This window comes from Anomaloglossus baeobatrachus, chromosome 3, assembly GCF_048569485.1.
Source record: "Anomaloglossus baeobatrachus isolate aAnoBae1 chromosome 3, aAnoBae1.hap1, whole genome shotgun sequence".
In the NCBI taxonomy this organism is placed as follows: domain Eukaryota; kingdom Metazoa; phylum Chordata; class Amphibia; order Anura; family Aromobatidae; genus Anomaloglossus; species Anomaloglossus baeobatrachus.
The window spans coordinates 530956460-530976861 of NC_134355.1; the positions used below are offsets into that span (position 1 = coordinate 530956460).

The 20402-nt window shown below is 45.7% G+C and overlaps 1 protein-coding gene and 1 long non-coding RNA gene across 2 annotated transcripts in view; one reads left to right on the forward strand and one right to left on the reverse strand.

The window, feature by feature from the left end:
• The window catches only part of SLC9A9 (solute carrier family 9 member A9), a 1094760-nt gene that overhangs the window by 673352 nt on the left and 401006 nt on the right, over nt 1-20402 (reverse strand). The gene's annotated exons all lie outside the window — the stretch shown is intronic.
• LOC142296787 (uncharacterized) overlaps nt 1-20402 on the forward strand; it is a 93623-nt gene that overhangs the window by 70091 nt on the left and 3130 nt on the right. The gene's annotated exons all lie outside the window — the stretch shown is intronic.

Here is a 20402-nt window from a genome sequence, read left to right on the forward strand (position 1 = left end):
TGAGTGTGTACAGCTCTCTCAGACATCGATAGCACCAACGTTGGATGAAGGCAACATCATGTCTCCGCCTGCACTTTCCTCACAAACCTGCATTTTTCCAGGGACACCCTACTCAACACCGTCTACACACAGCAGCCAGATCTCTGTCCCTCAGATGTGGTCAAATAAAAGGCCACTTCCTCCGACCCATGACAAAGCTAAGAGGTTGACTCTATCCCTCTGTAAGCTGTTGGCTACCGAAATGCTGCCTTTCCGCCTAGTGGACACACAGGATTTTAGAGACCTTATGTCTGTCGCTGTGCCCCAGTACCAGATGCCTAGTCGCCACTACTTCTCTAAGAAAGGTGTGCCCGCGCTACACCAGCATGTCGCACACAACATCACCGCTTCCTTGAGAAACTCTGTGTGTGAACGGGTGCATTTCACCACCGATACTTGGACCAGTAAGCATGGACAGGGACGTTACATGTCGCTGACTGGGCACTGGGTAACTATGGTGATAGATGGTGAAGGGTCTGCTGCACAAGTCTTGCCGTCCCCACGACTTGTGTGTCAATCCTCTGTCTGTCCAAGTTCCGCCACTGCTTCTGCATCCTCCACCTCATCTGGGTCCTCCACCTCCGCCCCAAGCCTGCCTGGTCAGGCCACCAGCGTTCTCACTGCGCAGAAGGAATCACGCACCCCTCATTACTATGCTGGCAGCAGAGCGCAACGGCATCAGGCGGTCTTTAGCTTGACATGTCTTGGTAATAAGAGTCACACAGCTGAGGAGTTGTGGTCAGCTTTGCGGTCCGAGTTTAATAAATGGTTGTCTCCACTCAAACTGCAGCCTGGTAAGGCCGTGTGCGACAATGCTGCAAACCTGGGTGCGGCACTTCGCCTGGGCAAGGTGACACACGTACCTTGTATGGCTCACGTGTTGAACCTTGTCGTGCAGCAATTTTTAACACACTATCCCGGCCTAGATGGCCTTCTGAACAGGGCACGAAAACTGTCAGCTCACTTCCGCCGTTCAAGCGCCGCAGCAGAGCGACTTGCATCGCTCCAGAAGTCTTTCGGCCTGCCGGTTCATCGCCTGAAATGCGATGTGGCGACACGCTGGAATTCAACTCTCCACATGTTACAGCGACTGTGGCAGCACCGCAGAGCCCTGGTGCAATACGTCATGACGTATAGCCTGGGCCAACGAGATGCAGAGGTGGGGCAGATCACCCTGATGGAGTGGTCTCAGATCAAGGACCTATGCACCCTTCTGCACAGTTTCGACATGGCGACGAATATGTTTAGCTCTGACAATGCCATTATCAGCATGACGATTCCAGTCATTTACATGCTGGAGCACACGCTAAACACTATTCGGAGTCAGGGGGTGGGACAACATGAAGGGGAGGAACTACAGGAGGATTCATATGCGCAAGGGACAACAACATCACGAAGGTCCAGACGTTCATCATCACCAACGCAGCAGGCATGGGACCATGGGGGACAGGGATCGACAAGGGCGCATAGTAGCAGGCGAAATGTTGAGCAAGGTGCAGGAGAACATGAAGAAATGGAGGACGAACTGTCCATGGACATGGAAGACTCAGCGGATGAGGGAGACCTTGGTCAAATTTCAGTTGAAAGAGGTTGGGGTCAGATGTCAGAGGAAGAAAGAACGGGTAGCACCTCTATGCCACAAACACAGCATGGACTTGGTCCGCATGGCTGCGCAAGACACATGAGTGCCTTTTTGTTGCACTACCTCCAACATGACAGTCGTATTGTCAAAATTAGAAGTGATGATGACTACTGGATTGCCACACTATTAGATCCCCGGTACAAGTCCAAATTTTGTGACATAATTCCAGCCATAGAAAGGGACGCACGTATGCAGGAGTATCAGCAGAAGCTGTTACTAGATCTTAGCTCGGCTTTTCCACCAAACAACCGTGCAGGTGCAGGGAGTGAATCTCCCAGTTGTAACTTGACAAACATGGGACGGTCTCGTCATCTTCAACAGTCTACCCGTACCAGTAGGACCTTTTCTGGTGCCGGTAACAGCAATTTTATGGAATCTTTTCATAATTTTTTTAGACCCTCTTTTGCAAGGCCACCAGAGACAACAAGTCTGACACATAGTCAACGGCTGGAGAGGATGATACAGGAGTATCTCCAAATGAACATCGATGCCATGACTGTGCAACTGGAGCCTTGCTCCTTTTGGGCTTCAAACCTACAAAAATGGCCAGAGCTCGCAACTTACGCCTTGGAGATTTTGTCGTGTCCAGCTGCCAGCGTTGTCTCTGAACGTGTATTCAGTGCTGCTGGGTGTGTGCTGACAGATAAGCGCACGCGTCTGTCCAGTGACAATGTGGACAGACTGACGTTCATCAAAATGAACAAGTCATGGATCCAGAAGGAATTTACTACCCCTGTGTCATCCTGGGGAGAGTAAATGCTTGTGGATTTGGAATGTGCTTGATGCAAATCAAAACATCCTGTTTGCAACTAGGGCCCAAGTGCTGCCACTGATGGGGTGGGTGTCTGTGTGGCCCAATTTTTGGAAAAAAGGGAGACTCCGCTTGGAGTAACCCTTGCTTACATTGTTTTTAAAAGAAGCCAAGATGAACAAGTCATGGGTCAGCAAAGACTTTGCTACCTACCCCGGTGTCATCCTGGGGACGGCTAAGAATAGCGTATTTTTGAATGTGCTTGATGCAAATCAAAACATCCTGTTTGCAACTAGGGCCCAAGTGCTGCCACTGATGTGGTGGGTGTCTGTGTGGCCCAATTTTTGGAAAAAAGGGAGACTCCGCTTGGAGTAACCCTTGCTTGCTGTGTTTTTAAAAGAAGCCAAGATGAACAGAGCTGGGATCAGGAAAGACTTTGCTACCTACCCCGGTGTCATCCTGGGGACGGATAAGAATGGCGTATTTTTGAATGTGCTTGATGCAAATCTAGCTGTGAAGTGTACAACTGGGGCACAACTGCTGCCACTGAATGGGTGGGTGTGTGTGGGGCCCAATTTTTGGAAAAAAGGGGAGACTCCGCTTGGAGTAACCCTTGCTTACATTGTTTTTAAAAGAAGCCAAGATGAACAAGTCATGGGTCAGCAAAGACTTTGCTACCTACCCCAGTGTCATCCTGGGGACGGCTAAGAATAGCGTATTTTTGAATGTGCTTGATGCAAATCAAAACATCCTGTTTGCAACTAGGGCCCAAGTGCTGCCACTGATGGGGTGGGTGTCTGTGTGGCCCAATTTTTGGAAAAAAGGGAGACTCCGCTTGGAGTAACCCTTGCTTGCTGTGTTTTTAAAAGAAGCCAAGATGAACAGAGCTGGGATCAGGAAAGACTTTGCTACCTACCCCGGTGTCATCCTGGGGACGGCTAAGAATAGCGTATTTTTGAATGTGCTTGATGCAAATCAAAACATCCTGTTTGCAACTAGGGCCCAAGTGCTGCCACTGATGGGGTGGGTGTCTGTGTGGCCCAATTTTTGGAAAAAAGGGAGACTCCGCTTGGAGTAACCCTTGCTTGCTGTGTTTTTAAAAGAAGCCAAGATGAACAGAGCTGGGATCAGGAAAGACTTTGCTACCTACCCCGGTGTCATCCTGGGGACGGATAAGAATGGCGTATTTTTGAATGTGCTTGATGCAAATCTAGCTGTGAAGTGTACAACTGGGGCACAACTGCTGCCACTGAATGGGTGGGTGTGTGTGGGGCCCAATTTTTGGAAAAAAGGGGAGACTCCGCTTGGAGTAACCCTTGCTTACATTGTTTTTAAAAGAAGCCAAGATGAACAAGTCATGGGTCAGCAAAGACTTTGCTACCTACCCCAGTGTCATCCTGGGGACGGCTAAGAATAGCGTATTTTTGAATGTGCTTGATGCAAATCAAAACATCCTGTTTGCAACTAGGGCCCAAGTGCTGCCACTGATGGGGTGGGTGTCTGTGTGGCCCAATTTTTGGAAAAAAGGGAGACTCCGCTTGGAGTAACCCTTGCTTGCTGTGTTTTTAAAAGAAGCCAAGATGAACAGAGCTGGGATCAGGAAAGACTTTGCTACCTACCCCGGTGTCATCCTGTGGACGGCTAAGAATAGCGTATTTTTGAATGTGCTTGATGCAAATCAAAACATCCTGTTTGCAACTAGGGCCCAAGTGCTGCCACTGATGGGGTGGGTGTCTGTGTGGCCCAATTTTTGGAAAAAAGGGAGACTCCGCTTGGAGTAACCCTTGCTTGCTGTGTTTTTAAAAGAAGCCAAGATGAACAGAGCTGGGATCAGGAAAGACTTTGCTACCTACCCCGGTGTCATCCTGGGGACGGCTAAGAATAGCGTATTTTTGAATGTGCTTGATGCAAATCAAAACATCCTGTTTGCAACTAGGGCCCAAGTGCTGCCACTGATGGGGTGGGTGTCTGTGTGGCCCAATTTTTGGAAAAAAGGGAGACTCCGCTTGGAGTAACCCTTGCTTGCTGTGTTTTTAAAAGAAGCCAAGATGAACAGAGCTGGGATCAGGAAAGACTTTGCTACCTACCCCGGTGTCATCCTGGGGACGGCTAAGAATAGCGTATTTTTGAATGTGCTTGATGCAAATCAAAACATCCTGTTTGCAACTAGGGCCCAAGTGCTGCCACTGATGGGGTGGGTGTCTGTGTGGCCCAATTTTTGGAAAAAAGGGAGACTCCGCTTGGAGTAACCCTTGCTTGCTGTGTTTTTAAAAGAAGCCAAGATGAACAGAGCTGGGATCAGGAAAGACTTTGCTACCTACCCCGGTGTCATCCTGGGGACGGCTAAGAATAGCGTATTTTTGAATGTGCTTGATGCAAATCAAAACATCCTGTTTGCAACTAGGGCCCAAGTGCTGCCACTGATGGGGTGGGTGTCTGTGTGGCCCAATTTTTGGAAAAAAGGGAGACTCCGCTTGGAGTAACCCTTGCTTACATTGTTTTTAAAAGAAGCCAAGATGAACAAGTCATGGGTCAGCAAAGACTTTGCTACCTACCCCGGTGTCATCCTGGGGACGGCTAAGAATAGCGTATTTTTGAATGTGCTTGATGCAAATCAAAACATCCTGTTTGCAACTAGGGCCCAAGTGCTGCCACTGATGTGGTGGGTGTCTGTGTGGCCCAATTTTTGGAAAAAAGGGAGACTCCGCTTGGAGTAACCCTTGCTTGCTGTGTTTTTAAAAGAAGCCAAGATGAACAGAGCTGGGATCAGGAAAGACTTTGCTACCTACCCCGGTGTCATCCTGGGGACGGATAAGAATGGCGTATTTTTGAATGTGCTTGATGCAAATCTAGCTGTGAAGTGTACAACTGGGGCACAACTGCTGCCACTGAATGGGTGGGTGTGTGTGGGGCCCAATTTTTGGAAAAAAGGGGAGACTCCGCTTGGAGTAACCCTTGCTTACATTGTTTTTAAAAGAAGCCAAGATGAACAAGTCATGGGTCAGCAAAGACTTTGCTACCTACCCCAGTGTCATCCTGGGGACGGCTAAGAATAGCGTATTTTTGAATGTGCTTGATGCAAATCAAAACATCCTGTTTGCAACTAGGGCCCAAGTGCTGCCACTGATGGGGTGGGTGTCTGTGTGGCCCAATTTTTGGAAAAAAGGGAGACTCCGCTTGGAGTAACCCTTGCTTGCTGTGTTTTTAAAAGAAGCCAAGATGAACAGAGCTGGGATCAGGAAAGACTTTGCTACCTACCCCGGTGTCATCCTGTGGACGGCTAAGAATAGCGTATTTTTGAATGTGCTTGATGCAAATCAAAACATCCTGTTTGCAACTAGGGCCCAAGTGCTGCCACTGATGGGGTGGGTGTCTGTGTGGCCCAATTTTTGGAAAAAAGGGAGACTCCGCTTGGAGTAACCCTTGCTTGCTGTGTTTTTAAAAGAAGCCAAGATGAACAGAGCTGGGATCAGGAAAGACTTTGCTACCTACCCCGGTGTCATCCTGGGGACGGTTAAGAATAGCGTATTTTTGAATGTGCTTGATGCAAATCAAAACATCCTGTTTGCAACTAGGGCCCAAGTGCTGCCACTGATGGGGTGGGTGTCTGTGTGGCCCAATTTTTGGAAAAAAGGGAGACTCCGCTTGGAGTAACCCTTGCTTGCTGTGTTTTTAAAAGAAGCCAAGATGAACAGAGCTGGGATCAGGAAAGACTTTGCTACCTACCCCGGTGTCATCCTGGGGACGGATAAGAATGGCGTATTTTTGAATGTGCTTGATGCAAATCTAGCTGTGAAGTGTACAACTGGGGCACAACTGCTGCCACTGAAGGGGTGGGTGTGTGGGGCCCAATTTTTGGAAAAAAGGGAGACTCCGCTTGGAGTCACCTTGCGGTGTTTTACATGACTTTAGAAGGGCGTGCCATGCCTATATCTGTGTGTCCTCCTCTTTTTCCTTGTCCAGCTGTTTTGTTTTCGCATGAGTACATGTCCTTGTCACTTTCCCATGTGTTTGTGTTGTGTTGTGAGTTGTTTGTCACCTTTTGGACACCTTTGAGGGTGTTTTCTAGGTGTTTTACTGTGTTTGTGATTGCCTGCCATTGTTTCCTATGGGCTCGAGTTCGGTTCGTCGAACGTTCGACGAGCCGAACTCGAGCCAGACCCCCCGTTCGGCGAACCGCCTCGAGCCGAACCGGGACCGGTTCGCTCATCTCTACAGAAGAGGTATTGCCTGTAATGATTTTTCACTTCACTCCAGACTATAAGATGTGGATGTTATTTTGAGCTAAGAAAATGGAGCAAAAAAGACGAGCAGCAAGGACATGGAAAAAACATTGCAAATTGCGTTTTACCAAATGCCTCTACTAGCAATCCTTGGCATTATTTGGCCATGTTAATTGAGGAATGTATTGGCGAATTAATTGAAAATCATTGATAAAACAATTATTGTCTGGCAACAAATCATTGGTAACTTTAGTATAGAATTATTGAAAGGTTTTTTTTTAGTTTAATAATATGTGGCCACCAAATGGTTTTATATAAGTAACATAACCATGAGAGTCGGTGCACTTCTCAGGTCCAGCGCTGGCTCTTCACTCCTGCACCAGTCTCAGGCTGCAGCGATGATGTCATGTCCGTCTACATCAGCAGAACTGCGCACTCTGATTTATTTGCAGCTGTTCTGGGAGCTGTCAACATGACCTCACTGCTAAAAGTGGGAGAAACAATAGAGCGATAGGGTCTACTGGACCCTAAATTGGACTGAAACAAAGGCCTGCTCACCTGGTTTGGTTGTGTGAGACACAACTGGTTGAAGAGATTGAAAATGGCTTCTGCATCCCCTGAAACATAAGAATTGCTGCCAATGGATAATGGGGATGAGAATCTGTGCTGCTGCTGAATCAAAATTGAAGATAAATCCTAGAAAGTGATTTAATTTGACATGTTTCGAGTGAAAACATTTGATATGATTGTCCTGAAGAAGGAGTTTCCACTCCGAAATGCGAGGAATTAAATCACTTTCAGAATTTGTCTTCAGTTTTTATTCAAATCAAACAACAAGCAAGCAATATTTGTCACTCAATAGGTGATTTAGTTCTATTTAGTTTAAAAGTTCAGAAATTAAACAGGCACAAACGTTTCGGCACCCATTGCAGCAGTGGCGGATGCTGTGGTCAGCACACAGCGATCAATCTTCCTGATGCCAGTGATAATTAAAAATGTCTGCACATCGCGTGAGTGAAACGTTGTGCCAATTTAATTTCTGGATATTTAAAATAAATAGAACTTAATAATTTATTGACTGCCAAGTATTTCTTGATACAACATGCCGTGCTATCCCTATATCCAGTTTTTATTCACAGGTAGCGCAGATTATCCCCTCTATTATCCGTTGGCAGCACTCAAAATACTGAGATTGGAACAGCGGAGTAGACAACACACTGGACCTATTCGGTTGTTTATGAGATATAGATATATATATATATATATATATATATATATATATATATATATATATATATATATATATATATAGTACAGACCAAAAGTTTGAACTCACCTTCTCATTCAAAGAGTTTTCTTTATTTTCAGGACTCTGAAAATTGTAGATTCACATTGAAGGCGTCAAAACTATTAATTAAATCATGTGGAATGAAATACTTAAAAAAGTGTGAAACAACTGAAAATTTGTCTTATGTTCTAGGTTCTTCAAAGTAGCCACCCTTTGCTTTCATTACTACTTTGCACACTCTTGCCATTCTCTTGATGAGCTTCAAGAGGTAGTCACCGGAAATGGTTTTCCAACAGCCTTGAAGGAGTTCCCAGAGATGCTTAGCACTTGTTGGCCCTTTTCCCTTCACTCAGCGGTCCAGCTCACCCCAAACCATCTCGATTGGGTTCAGGTCTGGTGACTGTGGAGAGCAGGTCATCTGGCGTAGCACCCCATCACTCCCCTTCTTAGTCAAATAGCCCTTACACAGCCTGGAGGTGTGTTTGGGGTCATTGTCCTGTTGAAAAATAAATGATGGTCCAACTAAACGCAAACCGGATGGAATAGCATGCCGCTGCAAGATGCTGTGGTAGCCATGCTGGTTTAGTATGCCTTCAATTTTGAATAAATCCCCAACAGTGTCACCAGCAAAGCACCCCCACACCATCACACCTCCTCCTCCATGCTTCATGGTGGGAACCAGGCATGTAGAGTCCATCCGTTCACCTTTTCTACAAAGACACGGTGGTTGGATCTAAAGATCTCAGACTTGGACTCATCAGACCAAAGCACATATTTCCCCTGGTCTAATGTCCATTCCTTGTGTTCTTAGCCCAAACAAGTCTCTTCTGCTTGTTGCCTGTCCTTAGCAGTGGTTTCCTAGCAGCTATTTTACCATGAAGGCCTGCTGCACAATGGCTCCTCTTAACAGTTGTTCTAGAGATGAGGTGTGTCCAAACTTTTGGTCTGTACTGTACATCTCTTAAAATGGAAAACCCTTTAACTATGGAGACACAATGAGTTTACTAGAATATGCAAACACAAAACAATAGAAAATGGTTGTAAAGGGGTTTAATGAAGATCATTATAAATGCTTCACAACCAGAACGTATAAAATATTGTTTTTTAAGACTGGTAAGTTGGGAGTTTGATAATGAAGTGGAACTTAATATCACTTACAAGTTTTAGCACTGCTGTGGAACCTAATACTCCTTTCTATAAAATATACATACCTGGTACGATTATTACAGTACATATAAAATCAATTAACTTTACATTTAACAGTACTTTACAAATGACCTTCTAATTTTGCTGACAATGTAGTTTGTAACGATGGTGACCTTATTCCCTCAACCTTCAATGTGACAGCTATAAATGACACCAAGAAAATTCACAGTGAAGCCAGATAATCTGTAGGACATAAAAAAGACTACGGCCCCAATTCTATTTTCTGGAGTAAAGAGTTGGATTTAAGGCATTTTTATTCTTCTGCCTATTTCTTAATGGTTTTTGCACCCATTTTATACTATTTTTTTTAAGTCCCCACCATTTTTTAGGTTTGCAAAACAACGAAGATATGATTTTGATGTGATAATCCAGTACCCCAGTGAAGTACATAATCTAATATGTCCTAATACGGTTTTTTTGCGCACTTGAAGACTAACATGCAATATTTCAAAGCTTTTTTTTAAGATTATGCAACATTTTACTCTAATACGGATCAAAGAAAAGCAATAAACAAAAAGCAAATTCTGAAGGGAACATATCAGTATGTTGTTCTACCCCAAATGAAGGGCATCAAAGCAAAGTTGCTGTAAAGAAGATAGAAGTCATACCTTTATTGTAGAAAAGCAAATTCCCAAGTCCTTGTGTACAGTGAAGAAAACAATTATTTGATCCCTTGCTGATTTTGTAAGTTTGCCCACTGACAAAGACATGAAAAGTCTATCATTTTAACCCCTTCAGCCCCCGGGCACTTTCCGTTTTTGTTTTCTGCTCCCCTTCTTCCGAGAGCCGTAACTTTTTTACTTTTCCGTCAATCTTGCCATATGAGCACTTGTTTTTTGCGGGACAAGTTGTACTTTTAAATGAAACCATAAGTTTTACCATATGGTGTACTGGAAACAAGCAAAAAAATTCCAAGTGTGAAAAAACTGCAAAAAAACGTGTGATAGCACTATGGTTTTTAAGATATTTTATTCACGGTGTTCACTATATGGTAAAACTGATGTGTGGGTGTGATGCCTGAGGTCAGTGCGAGTTTGTAGACACCAAACATGTATATGTTTATTTGTATCTAAGGGGTTAAAAAAAATTCACAAGCTTGTCCAATAAAAGTGGTGTACATTTTGCTCCATTTTCCGAAACCCGTAGCGTTCTCATTTTTTGGGATCTATGGCTCACTGATTTTTTACGTCTCGAGCTGACTTTTCTAATGGTACTAGCTATGTTTTGATCACCTGTTATTGCATTTTGCGTAAAACTTGCGGCGACCAAAAAACGTAATTTTGGCGTTTGGAATTTTTTTGCCACTACGCCGTTTACCAATCAGATTAATTGATTGTATATTTTGATAGATCGGGCATTTCTGAATGCGGCGATACCAAATATGTGTATATTTTTTTTTAACTCTTTAATTTTCAATGGGGTGAAAGGGGGGTGAGTTGAACTTTTAGGTTTGTTTTTATTTTTTTATTTTTTAAAACTTTTTTTACTTTTTATTTTTTATTTTACTAGTCCCCCTAGGGGGCTATAGTGATCAGCAATCTAATCGCTCTTCCCTATTTGCTGATCACAGCTATAGAGCTATAAACAGCAGATTCGGTCACTTCCTGCTTCACTGGCCTCCCGGCCGAGTGAAAACGAAAGTGACTCGTCATAGCTGCAGGCGTCATCACATGACCCTGTACTACCATGGCAACCACCGAAAGTCAAGTGATCACTCACGTGACTTCCGGTGGGGCGGCGGTAAGTAAAAATCGTGACCGCGCGTATATACAACTCACTGCCAGACTTTGGCAGCGAGATGTAAGGGGTTAATGTTACGGGTGGAATGCGATTCCACTCGTAACATGCAGGCACACCTGTCATCTGTTGAAATAGCTGATATGTGCGCCGATCGCCGTATCCTTCCCGCGGCAGGAGGTGGGGCTTAGCGGCACATGCTCCATGACGGAAAGATCCGTCAAAGGTCATTAAGGGTAGGTTACTTTTAACAGTGAGAAATAGAAAATAAAAAAAATTGAGAAAATCACATTGTATACATTATAAAATGTATTTTCATTTTACAGAGAGAAATAAGTATTTGATCCCTCTGGCAAACAATACTAAATACTTGATGGCAAAACCCTTGTTGGCAAGCACAGCAGTCAGATGATTTTTGTAGTTGATGATTATGTTTGCGCACATGTCAGGAGGAATTTTGCTCTACTCCTTTTTACAGATCATCTCTAAATCATTAAGATTTTGAGGCTGTCGCTCGGCAACTTGGAGCTTCATCTCCCTCCATACGTTTTCTATGGGATTAAGGTCTGGAGACTAGCTGGGCCGCTCCATGACCTTAAAGAAACTAATCACTAGGATTTTCATATATAACCTAAAGCCAGTGCTATACTGGCACTATCAGGCTGATTCTCTACATACCATTAGTGGTCAGCTCGGATGTTTAGGTTTTGAAATCCAAGAAAGTAAAGTTTATAAAATCATCAGCTTCTTCAGTGACAGCAGCTGAGGAGCAGATAATATCTGGGGGGAATTCATAGTTATCCCCTCCCCCTGTTAGAATTTGCATAGTATTATATCATCGATTTACTTTTACTTGCAGGACCAGTGGTGAGGTCATACCCATGTGACCAGCTGGTATCAGCTTTGTTGCCTGAGGCCCCACCCCTTATCTCCTTCTGGTCACATGGGTATGACCTCACCACAGGTCCTGCAAGTAAAAGTAAATACTGTAGATAGTATAATATTTATGCAAATTCTGACAGGGGGAGGGGATAACTATGAATCCCCCCATATATTATCTGATCCTCAGCTGCTGTCACTCAAGAAGCTGCCGATTTTTATAAACTTTACTTTCTTGGATTTCAAAACCTAAACATACGAGCTGACCACTAAAGGTATGTAGAGAATCAGCTTGATAGTGCCAGTATAGCACTGGCTTTAGGTTATATATGAAAATTCTGGTGATTAGTTTCCTCTACTGTGCTGTTTTTGAGCCACTCCTTTGTTGCCTTGGCTGTTTTTTTTGGTCATTGTTGTGCTGGAAGATCCAGCCATGACCCATTTTTAATGTCCTGGTGGAGGGAAGGAGGCTGTCACTCAGTATTTTACGGTACATGGCTCCATCCATTGTCTCATTGATGTGGTGAAGTAGTCCTGTGCCCTTAGCAGAGAAACAACCCCAAAACATAATGTTTCCACCTCCATGCTTGACAGTGGGTATGGTGTTCTTTGGGTCATAGGCAGTATTTCCCTTCCTCCAAACACAGCGATTTGAGTTAATGCCAAGAGCTAAATTTTTGTCTCATCTGACCACAGCACCTTCTCCCAATCACTCTCAGAATCATTTAGGTGTTCATTGGAAAACTTCAGATGGGCCGGCTGCACATGTGCCTTCTTGAGCAGTGGGATTTTGCAGGTACTGCAGGATTTTAATCCATTACGGCGTAATGTGTTAGCAATGGTTTTCTCGGTGAACCAGCTGTCTTGAGATCATTAACAAGTTCCCCTGTGCAGCTTTAGATCTCTCACCTTCCTCATGATCCTGGATATCCCACGAGGTGAGATATTGCAGGGTGCCCCTGATCACTGTCACTGATTTTGTATTTCTTCCATTTTCTTACTATTGCACCAACAGTTGTCTCCTTCTCACCCAGCATGTTACTTATGGTTTTGTAGCCCATTCCATCCTTGTGCAGGTCTATGATCTTGTCCCTGACATCCTTAGAAAGCTCTTTGCTCTTGCCTATGTTTTAGGGGTTAGAGTCTGACTGATTAATAGAGTCTGTAGTTAACAATTAAGACAGCTGTCTTTAATGCAGTTAACGAGTTGATAAGAAGCGTCTAAGTGGTCTATAGGAGCCAGAACTCTTAGGCTATGTGCGCACACTGCGTTTTTTTGACGCTGCGTTTTTGTGCGTTTTTGGCCGCTAAAACCGCACAAAAATGTACCCGCGGCAAAAAAAGCGGCAAAAAACGCACGCGTTTTGCCGCGATTTGGTGCGTTTTTTTGCTGCGTTTTGCTGCGTTTTTGCTCACTGCGTCTTTATGCGTTTTTTATCAGTGAACAAAAAAAAAAGGTCTGATGTCATTTCCTTCATCAATGTGTTCTTCATTCTCCACTAGTGTATGCAGAAGAGCAGACAGCTGCAGAACTACAAGGCTCAGCATACGCCATCCAATAGTGTATGCAGGAGAGCAGACAGCAGCTGCAGAACTACAAGGCTCAGCATGCTCCATCCAGGACTGTATGCTTGAGGGAGAGTCAGGGGGAGCAGACCTACAAGGCTCAGCATCCTCCATCCAATAGTGTATGCAGGAGAGCAGACAGCAGCTGTCGAACTACAAGGCTCAGCATCCTCCTTCCAGGACTGTATGCAGGATTTCTTTGCCCCCCAAACAAAAAAAATGACGTGGGCTTCGCCATATTTTTGTATGCTAGCCGGGTACAGCAGGCAGGTACGGGCTGCCCCCAACCCCCAGCTGCCTATTTGTACCCGGCTGGGAACCAAAAATATAGGGAAGCCCTTTTTTTAAAAAATTATTTCATGAATTTCATGAAATAATTTTTAAAAAAAAATGACGTGAGCTTCGCCCAATTTTTGAGTCCAGCCGGGTACAACTAGGCAGCTGGGGATTGGAATCCACAGTGCAGGGTGCCCATGCTTTCTGGGCACCCCCGCTGTGAATTGCAGTCCCGCAGCCTCCCCAGAAAATGGCGCTTTCATAGAAGCGCCATCTTCTGGCGCTGTATCCAACTCTTCCAGCTGCCCTGAAGCCGGGTGGCTAGCTGGGTAATAATGGAGTTAGGGCTAGCTGTATATTATCAGCTAGCCCTAAGGCCGAAATTCATGGTGTCACGCCAATATTAGACATGGCCACCATGAATTTCTAGTAAAGATAAAAAAAAAACACAACACAGAAAAATATTTTTATTAGAAATAAAACACAACACAATTAGTGACTCCATCTTTATTGAAATAAAGAACCCCCTCTCCGCAGTAATCCTGGGTCAGGATCCCGCGCCGTCCAATCCGGATCCAATATCATCTGATCGGTTTGCTGGAAGGCAAAGCGATCAGATGATGTGTCAGGATCAAGTGCCTGAATCCCATCACACATCAGCTGATTGTATAAAAGCCGATTATACAATCAGCTGATGCATCGGTGCAAAAAAAAAATAAAAAAAATAATACTCACTTATGTGCTGATTACCGGCAGCTCCTGCAGCGATGGGGCGGGAGTCTGATCCCGTCCGATCGCTGCAGCAGCTGCCGGTAATCAGGGATGAAGTCTCCTGACGCATCCGCTGATACCGGCCGGGCGCCCGCGTCACCGCGATACTTACGATCACCTGATGCGTCAGGTGACTGCATCAGGTGATCCATCGCCAGGTCCTGCATCCATCGGAGGTTTCCCGGCCGTCTGCACACAGCCGGAGCGGCGATACCGTGAGAGGAGATGGGAGCGGGCATGGCACCGGGAGTCTGCAGACAGGTGAGTATAACTTTTTTTTTTCTACTGTTAACTTTTGTTTTCGCAGCCGCTTCCACCTCCTGCCTGTACATGGCGCCGCACAGCAGCATACATGCACAGGACGGGAGGTGGACGCGGCGGTGACGGTACCGGGAGGATTCACGCTTCTGTATATACTGACAGAAGGAATCCTCTTCCTGTACACGTCACTTTACTACCCACCTCCTGCGTTTATAGCTGTGTTTTTGGTCTTCAAAACGCACCAAAACGCAGCTATTTGCGTTTCTCATTGCGTCTTTCAACATCCCATTGAACTCAATGGATGAAAAGCGCAGTGAAAAACGCGGGAATAATTGACATGCTGCGTTTTTGTGGCACCACAAAAACGCAGCTGAAAAAAAACAGATGTGTGCGGACAGCAAAAATGAAAACTCATAGACTTTGCTGGGGAAGCAAAGTCCTGCAGCTTTGAGGCCAAAAACGCACCCGAAAAACGCGCAAAAACGCCGCGAAAAACGCACTGTGCGCACATAGCCTTAATGATTGGTAGGGGATCAAATACTTATTTCTCTCTGCAAAATGCAAATTTATATAATTTATACAATGTGATTTTCTGGATTTTATTTTGGATATTCTATCTTTCTCTCTCAATGTTAAAACTAACCTACCCTTAAAATTATAGACGGTTCATGTCTTTGTCAGTGGGCAAACTTACAAAATCAGCAAGGGATCAAATAATTATTTCCTTCACTGTGGGTGCCAGCATTTCCTGTGCAGATAATTGATCCAGTTCTTTCTACATTATCAGAATCTTTCTGTGTATGTGACACCCCAAGGAATAATAATATGGGTAGGGGAGGCAGATTACTCAGACAAAAATGACCTGTCAATCAATGATCAGAAGCTGGCGGCAGGTGAAGAGGAAGAGAGGTAGGAGATCTGTCAGAGTAGTGCCCATCCCGCTGCACTTATAGCTCATTGCTTATTAGCATAAAAAGGATTCTAAAATAAATTGCTTTTCTACAACAAATATTTGAATTTAATCTCTTTAACAGTGACTTTTCTTAGATGTCATTAGTTTTGGGTGGAAAAACCTACTGTCACATTCCCAAGTTCCCTTTAATTTTCAGCAAACACTGTATTCCATTCTGATGAATTTGTAACTCCACCAGTGAAAACGGAGAGACAAGAAATTACTTAAAAAAACCTGCAATTTATGAATCGGGGTCTATGAAATAATTAAGCTGCTCTCTCTTTCTTGTCAGTAAACGTTTTTCCTATTTAAAGACAGGCAATTTTTTTCCTGTAAAAGTTCTTGCGGCAGATCGTGAACATATAAGTGCTCTTCACTATGCCTTTATATTTTCGGCTACATCCTATTATGAAGCATCGACCCACTACTACATTTTATATTGATGACTCAATCTAAATAACGATTTGTAGATTAAACATCCCATGTATCTTCATACAATTTGAGATCATGCTTCCCATTAACTATGATAATGTATAGAAACCAATGGAAGTGACAATTGCTGACGAAGGGGTCCCTATACATGGCTCAAGTACAAAAGAAAACTAATGACGAAAAAAAGCAGTATAAGTAGGTGAAAAAAATAACTCAATTTTATTAAATAACATTGAAAGGATGTACACACTTAAAGCCTGCTTTACACGTTGCAATTTCGCATACGATATCGTATGCGATTTGCAACGCCCCCATTGTACGTGTGGCACGTTCAATTTGTTGAACGTGTCGCACAAACGATTAACCCCCGTCACACGTACTTACCCGTCCATATGACCTCGATGTGGGCGGCGAACGTCCATTTCCTGGAGTGGGAGGGACGTTCGGCGTCACATCGACGTCACGCGGCAGCCAGCCAAAAGAAGCGGAGGGGCGGAGCTGAGAGGGACGTAAACATCCCGCCCACCTTCTTCCTTCCGCATTACCGGCCGGGAGCCGCAGGATTCAGGTAAGATCTGTTAATCGTTCCCAGGGTGTCACACAGTGCGATGTGTGCTACCCCGGGTACGATGAACAATCTGACGTTCAATTCATGAGGAATGAACGACGTGCGTGAGATGAACGTTTTACCGTTCAATCGCACGTAGCTGTTACACACTGCAATGTAACTTACAATGCCGGATATGCGTCACTTACGACGTGACCCCGCCGACACATTGTAAGATACATTGCAGCGTGTAAAGCGGGCTTAAGACACAAAGACAAGTTAATGGTGATCCAACAAACACCTGGCAATATAGAATACGTGTGTGATGCTAGTTGCAACTAACAGGTTAGCCGTGAGGCTGGGTAGCAAAGAGGTCCAGGGTCAGATATCAAGAGGACTCGTAATTAATAAAGGGTAAAACAAAGGCGCAGTAAACTCATGATCTGAGGTCAAAATTCCAAAAAGGGGCTAGGCAAACTGATCGTCAGAAGCAAGGGCAAAGGTTAGGTAACAACAGATCAGAGACTGAGCACGGAACCACCGGGCACGCAGACACCACTGAGCTCAAAGCTACAACTGGCATTACACACTTCATCCATGTGACTAATATAGAGATATTATCATTACTTTGTGCATAGTTGATGTGCGTTATATGAATAATGTATTTGTGCTTTACATATTTTCCCTTTATTACACACTTCATCCCTTACACACAATTTATATTCATATTTATTATTTATTTATTCTTCATTATTATTATTATTTTTTTTAATTCACCCCCTTTTCTATAAATTTTATTTTATACATATATTGTATTTTTTTTATATACACTGATGAACAAAAGAGTAACAATGTTTTGAACTTTTGACTTTCAGGCTCCATATCTCACCATCCATTACAGCTTTGAGCATGAGACCTTAATTTTATAGAAAATTATCTTTGCTATCTCATACATAAATTTGACTTGAAACTATTTAGCATATGATTAGTTATGCAGATTCTTGTCGTCACTGCAATGTTACTGTTTTGCTCATAAAAAATCTAAATTTTTATTATTTTGTTAGTATTTTGTAAGTCCACCTTTGGCTTTGAACACTGTCTGAATCCTTCTGGATATTCGTTCTATCAGATTCAAGAATGTCTTGACTGAAATTTGAGCCCAGGTCTCTTCTACATGTTCCTAATGTTGGTGCATACTGATTGACTTACTTGGGTATGTATAAAGCTTTCATTTCTTCACCAGTCTCGACGTATGCTTCAGGTCGCTATCCTGTTGAAACATTATATCGTCCTTTTCATTTCCATAGTACTCGAGAGTATGAAGTAACTCGTCTTGTAGAATACTCACATATAGCTCAACATTGAGACCACCATCGATCCTGGTCCAGTATTCATCCCCTTTAGCTGTGAAACAACCCCAAGGCCAGCGCCTGCGGGCAAAAGGGGCTCCTCTGGCAAACACACCGCTGGGGAGCGGGCTACCGGTGGGAAGCCATTGGGGCCGAAAACACAACAAAGGTGCAGGGAAAGACAGTCACCGCCAACCTACTGGGAGTGATCACCGCAGCTGCCTGTGGGACCCGTCCATTCAGCCGTTTCTTTTACCAGAGACTCTGTGTACGTTACTGGCTGAGTGAGTACCACCGTGCCGTCTGGCACCGCACTGCCCCCGCGACCCTGCACCTCGCCGAACCCCGCAATCCACCTTCCAGTCAACATCACCGGGCCCCGGGACCACCAAAATCCTCCCTACCCATGGAGGGGAGAGAACCATCCCAGCTGCTCCCTGTCATCGCTCCCGGGATCCCCGTACAGAGCAGCGGTGGTGTCCCAACCTCACCACATACCGTGGGTGGCGTCACAAACTGACATCCCAAACCCCAACAAACCACCCCTTTCACTCACGGCGAGGAGCGCTGCTCGAGTCCCCGGGATCCGGCCCACCACTCGAGCCACCGAGCAGCAGCAGCAGCGCCGGACCCTTTGCAACGTGCGTAAGGAACTACTTACGGACAAGCCCGAGAACTTGCAGGGCAACCACAAACTTGTGGCATGTAAATAAAAATGTTGGCTTTTACCGTTACCGCCTCCGGAGAGGCAGATTTGGGAGGATGGGCCTGGAGGAAATGGATGGCCCAGGCCCGCCACTACCGTAATCGGTGGCGATTCTCCGGGGGTCAGGGGTCCCCCATGGACGCGGGGTCCCCTGAAAGAGACCGTATCCGCTCGGGCAATTTTGTTCTGGACTGGGGCAAGGGGTGCTGCCCACTTCTTAGGGGCAGCATCAGGGCCAGGGTTGTTTGGGCGGGGGGAGAGCGGAAACTGTTACCGTTAATAAAAGACTACCGTTTAGTAACGTTAAAGTACCGTTCCTCCCATTATGGGAAATTTTATAAAGAAATGCTTATGTTGATGTTTATGTGTTTTCTACTTTTTGCAGTTTAAAAAGAAAATAAAACCGGTGATGGACGGGCAGCCCGCGGACGGTCTGCATTTAACCAAGGGGGAATGTGGCACCCTGGACAAGCCAGGACGTCACAGGTACTGCAACAACACACCCCACACCCCGGTTAGGAACATCAAAGTCAAACACAAATCCTTGTTGCCTTCCTCCAGGGGCTGATGTCCACACCAGGTGGGGTGGAGCAAGGCGGTTGGCTCCTCCCACTGAGGAGTTCACAACCCTGGAGGCGGGAAAAGCAAGTTAGTTAGCATTCCGTGAGGGAAAGTGAAGGAGGTAGTAGTGAGGAGCTGGAGCAGACTGACCGTGTACGGGTACGTGGCCCGGGCACCTGAGAGCAAGGTTGGCAGACGGTGGTGACTGTCTGCAGGAGAGGCCGATTGATGCACAACCGTAAGGACCGGGGACGGGCGGTGGCCCGCCGGTACCGGATCGGGGAGCGAAGAGAAGCCAGCACCATCCGGCAGGGCCTACGGACCCTGACCAGGCTTGGAGTCGCCGTTAAAGCGGTCAAATCCATCAGCGACGGGAACCTCCGGGGTTTCCCAGCAGTAAAGACCCGACTGAAGGCAACCGCTCAACCGTGAAGGGAAATACAGCTACCACCACAGCTAGAGTTCCCAGGGCCAGCGCCTGCGGGCAAAAGGGGCTCCTCTGGCAAACACACCGCTGGGGAGCGGGCTACCGGTGGGAAGCCATCGGGTCCGAAAACACAACAAAGGTGCAGGGAGAGACAGTCACCGCCAACCTACCGGGAGTGATCACCGCAGCCGCCTGTGAGACCCGTCCATTCAGCCGTTTGTTTTACTCCATTCAGACTCAGTGTACATTACTGGCTGAGTGAGTACCACCGTGCTGTCTGGCACCACGCTGCCCCCGCGACCATGCACCTCGCCAAACCCCGCCATCCACCTCCCAGTCAACATCACTGGGCCCTGGGACCACCAAAATCCTCCCTACCCACGGAGGGGAGAGAACCATCCCAGCTGCTCCCTGTCATTGCTCCCGGGATCCCCGTACAGAGCAGCGGTGGTGTCCCAACCTCACCACATACCGTGGGTGGCGTCACAAACCGACATCCCAAACCCCAACAAACCACCGCTTTCACTTACGGGCGAGGAGCGCCGCTCAAGTCCCCGGGATCCGGCCCACCGCTCGAGCCACCGAGCAGCAGCGCCGGACCCGAGCGTGGTGAGCGCAGCGGCCCCCCTCCCCGCCCGCGACACTTCCTCTACCGAACGTGATAGTTCCTTCACTTTCTCGATTCATGAGCCTGTTTTTCCCTTGTTTCTTCCAGACTCATTTGCATCCATCAGAACCTAGTCTATTGATTTTCATCTTATCACTTCTAATCATTCATTTTTAATCTTC